Source organism: Octodon degus, unplaced genomic scaffold (assembly GCF_000260255.1).
Source record: "Octodon degus isolate 3935 unplaced genomic scaffold, OctDeg1.0 scaffold00161, whole genome shotgun sequence".
NCBI classification, from domain to species: Eukaryota; Metazoa; Chordata; class Mammalia; order Rodentia; family Octodontidae; genus Octodon; species Octodon degus.
The window spans coordinates 1,244,819-1,249,425 of NW_004524737.1; the positions used below are offsets into that span (position 1 = coordinate 1,244,819).

A 4,607-nucleotide genomic window follows, 5' to 3' on the forward strand; every position below is an offset into this window, starting at 1 on the left:
AGATCTTCGTTGTAGTTATAACCATAGTACGTACTGAAGTTCAGGTGCAGATCTACAAAGTCTGGATTTATGCAGCTGTGCCTGGTTTGGGTCTGGCTACTCTGCTCAGCTCCTTCCTGTTGCTGCCCTTGAGGGTGAACCTGTTGTGCCCCTGTGGCCAGATGTTGTGCTCCTGGACTAGCTGGGTGGTTCTATCCTCTACCCTCTCTGTAGGGATTGCAGCTGCAGGGTTACACCCCAGGCCTGTATGCCAGGCCTGAGCTGAGCCTGGAGAGAACAATGTGGAGTATTGGGGAGAGGCAGCTCTCCCACACACTCACAGGGCCTGGGCTAGGATTGGGTTTGGGTGTTCCCGGAACATAGTAGATATTCCTACTTGGCGGGCGTGGTGGGGGAGGTGCTGTGGAGTGGTGGGGTGCATCCCAATGGGGTGACAAATGGTCTCACCCATGCTGTGCCTGGGCTGGGACCCGGAGTTGGTCCCACCAGTGCAGGGTACCCGGAAGCTCTCCCACACACTCACCAGACTGGGTCTGGGGGTTCCCCACAAATTTTAGATAAGAAAATATTTAAACAAACTTTCAAAGGAAAACATTTTTCAAGGTTTTATTTTTTAGATACTTTATGTCTTTCTAGGTTTCTTTTTATCCTTTACTTATTTCCTTTTAAAACTCTGTGTATGTTAGCAACATCAGGAAAGATTTTCGTGGGCCACAGCTGCTTTTATTACCAAAAATAGTGGCAAATTTTTCCTCAATGGCAAATGCACATCCTTAGCAACCATGAAAGAAATAACATGCATGATCCAAAATAAAGTAAGTATTGGACATTAGGAAGTATGTTTAGCTGTGTTAACTTGAAATTTCTTTTCTGGACTCAACGTCCTTCACATTAAAATAATTGATGCTATATACAAGATCGAATCATTTTTTATTTTGTGTTCTCAAATTACTCTGAAACTTGACTTTCTGCACATAATTCTTTCAACAAATTCATACCCTTTTCTACTTTTGACTATGTCCTCTCAGATATATAGGTTCACTCAGACAAGAGTCCTTCAAGTGATAAGCAATATCCCTATCTCTTTCTGTTACATTGTTTTTCTGAGCATCAGAATATTAATATAAGATTTGTTGTTCCAGACTCTGAAGCAGGAATGTTGGATGACCTTTGACATTCCACTGCCCATGCAGAACACTGCTGTTCCTCTGGCCCACCCAGAGGACATCTGCCATTCTACCAATCCATTCGGAACAGCTGGCCCTTTTATTTACCATTCAGAAGAGCTTGCTAATCAACACCCTCACTTAGAAGACTTGCATTTCCAGGGACATTACCTAGAGGGCAGACTAAGACAAAATGCTCCATGTTTATACTCTACTGCTCCATATTTCCACTGTACTATATTTGTATTTCTATGAATAAGAAAGTACACTCCTTTCATGATAACTCATTGTCCAGTGTGTCCATCCTTGTTGTCAAGTCATTTGTTCTGAAATCCTTTAAATGACTTTCTTCTGGAAATGAGAGTGCTTGTTTTCATTTTTTATTTTTTGTATTTGGTACAGGGTCTCACTATGCAGCTCAGACTTGTGATTCTCCTGTTTTCAACCTCCCCAGCACTGGGATTTCAGGTATGCACCACTAAGCCCAGACTCGCTGGCCAGCTCAGCACACCCAGGGGTGGGGGCTAGTGCCCTTTGTGGTGCTGGAGATTGAACCAGTCCCTGTGCTTGCCTAAGCAGATGCTTAGTCTGCCGAGCTATCTCACTGGCCCTGGAAATGAAAATTTTAGTAAATGTTCTTCTAAAGAAACAGCACTATTAGCTTATTGATAATGTGCTGTCAACCCAATCACTCTAGTTCATATATTTGGGGAACACTGTGGGTGACATATTTAAACATTCCCATAGACAGGTTCCATTTGCCTTGACTTACTTTTTTCTAGATAATTCAAAGAGGTGAAGATAAAATAATCTCATTTTCTGTTCTGTTCAGTCTATTTCCTTTTTAGCTATTCCATATTCCTGTACTCGTGTTTGTTTTTAAAAAGATCCCAGCTCTCTGCTCCGTATCTTGTTGGTTCCAGAGGTCGCTGAGGCTGTAAGAAATGTTGGCTCATGTGGTGCGGAACACTGGAGCCCTTCTGCCGAGGGGCTTTGTGCAGGCTTCTGGCCGTGCTCAGAGCCGCGCCTCCTCTGGATTGCCCCGAAACACCGTGGTACTGTTTGTGCTGCAGGAGGAGGCCTGTGCAGTGGAGCGAATGGGACGGTTCCACCGGATCCTGGAGCCTGGCTTGCACATCCTCATTCCTGTGTTAGACCGGATCCGATGTGTGCAGTCTCAAGGAAATTGTCATCAACGTGCCTGAGCAGGCGGTGAATCTTGATAATATAACTCTGCAAATTGATAGAGTCCTTTGCCTGCGCATCATGAACCCTTACAAGGCAAGCTATGGTGTAGAGGATACTGAGTATGCCATCACCCAGCTAGCACAGACAACTATGAGATCAGAGCTTGGCAAACTCTCCCTGGAGAAAGTCTTCCAGGAGCGGGAATCATCAACCATGCTGCTGACTGCTGGGGCATCCGATGCCTCTGTTATGAGAACAAGGATATCCATGTGCCACCCAGGGTGAAAGAGTCCATGCAGATGCAGGTAGAGGCAGAGGGGAGGAAACGTGCTACGGTTTTAGTCTGAAGGGACTGGAGCGTCAGTCATCAAGGTGACAGAGGAGAAGAAACAGGCCCAGATCCTGACTCCTGAAGCAGAAAATGCTGAACAAGTAAATCAGGCAGCAAGAGAGGCCAGTGCAGTACAGTGGCGATGCGGCAGGTTCATCGACTGTGGCTGAGCAGTACATCAGTACATTCTCGAAACTGGCCAAGGACTCTAATGGGGTCCTACTGCCTTCCAATCCTGGTGATGCTACCAGTGTGGTGGCTCAGGCCATGGGTGCATATGGGGCCCTCACCAAAGCCCTGCGTGCCACAGGCTCAGAGCTCGGTCTCCAGCGGAAGCAGCAAAGATGTCAAGGGCACAAATGCGAATCTTGTAGAGGAAATTGATCAAGTCAAGCTGAGTTAGGGAAGCTTGACTTGGCCAGAGAGCCTGGGGTCAGGGAAGCAGCACACCCAGATTTGATCTGTAACCTCCCTACAAAGATTTTTGGTTTTTATTTTTTTATTTGAACTGCTTAATCATGTAACAAACTCACTAGTGGCAAACCAAAAAAAAAAAAAAATCCTAGAAAGAATCACATGATTTCATTTTGCTCTATATCTTTCTCTCATCAGAAATGAAGCATCAGATTGTCAAAATGAACCCATAAAGTTCATTAGCGTACCAAAATCTGCTAAGAAATATCAGGATATTACTAATCAGGAGACATGGACACATAGTGGAGCCTTTCTATGTCTTTCATTTTAGAGCAAAATGAGCTCTCAGGTCAAAAGAAGTGGTTTCTAACTGAGATGGACCGGGACCTAAAACAGAATTATCTAAACAGAATTATCTGTTCTATTCTATACCAGGACAGTCTAGGAGTCACTTTCTAGGAACTGAGTTCTCATGGATCTGTGGATAACATATTTATTTACTACATATCTCTAAGCAATTGACACTTTACTAAGTTAATTCAAACTATAAGTACTTTCTCCAATAGCATTAGTTCATTTTTTGTTTTGCTATGCTGTTATTTTTAATGTATGAGAAGAATAGTGTGAAGTCATTTGCATCCATTTCAGCCTAAAAACATCACCCCATTAATATAAACAAATATTCATAATTACATACAAGTTGCTCAATTCTTTTCTTCTACAACAAGGAGATATTTGTCTATACCTATATATGAAGACTGCCAAGGAAACTTAATATTTTTCGTATTCAATGATCAGTTTTTAGCCTTTGTCCAGGTAAATCCATTAGCAGTATTTCACATACCTGATCATTCATCTTTTTAATATACTTTTCTTGTTTGGATTCTAGAATACCATTTCTCTCTATTTTTCTTGTCTTGCTTATCTCACCAGTAACTGATTTATAATTTTTTAAAGACTTTTTCATTTATTTGATAGAGGGTTCATTACACAGTTCAGATTCATAGTGATCCTCCTGTCTCAGTTTCCCCAGCACTGGGATCATAGGCAGGGGCCGCCATAGCCAGTTTCAGTGTCCCTAGTGGTGTGGGGCAAGTAAGGCATGAAGTTACAGGGATCAAACCAACCCCGATCCTAGCACTTGCCAGGCAGTTGCTTAGACCACCAAGCTATCTCTCCAGCCTTAATTTCTCAATTCTTTCATAGTTTCTTCTCATCTTTTAAGTCCCTTACAATGAGAATACAGCATGGGGATATCAAAATTTATGAAACCACCCATTACTTCTTCCCAACTCCACTTCCAAATGTAGATTTAACTTAAGAGTAGTATTCTAAACTTCATGGTACATTATAATAAAGGTTCATTCTACCTCAACGATTCAGAAGACTTATTTAGCCATAGGTTTTTTGGAAAAGGAGCAGTATTCACTATAACATATGCTGACTATGGATTTAAGGCTTAGGTAGATATCAGTATATTAGCAACACTACCTTCACAAACAAGTTTA

General features: G+C 42.5%; 1 pseudogene; it reads left to right on the forward strand.

Annotated features, from left to right (window-relative positions):
- The first annotated feature begins 2,110 nt into the window (after positions 1 to 2,110).
- LOC101586726 lies at positions 2,111 to 3,088 on the forward strand (annotated as a pseudogene).
- The last annotated feature ends 1,519 nt before the right edge of the window (positions 3,089 to 4,607 follow it).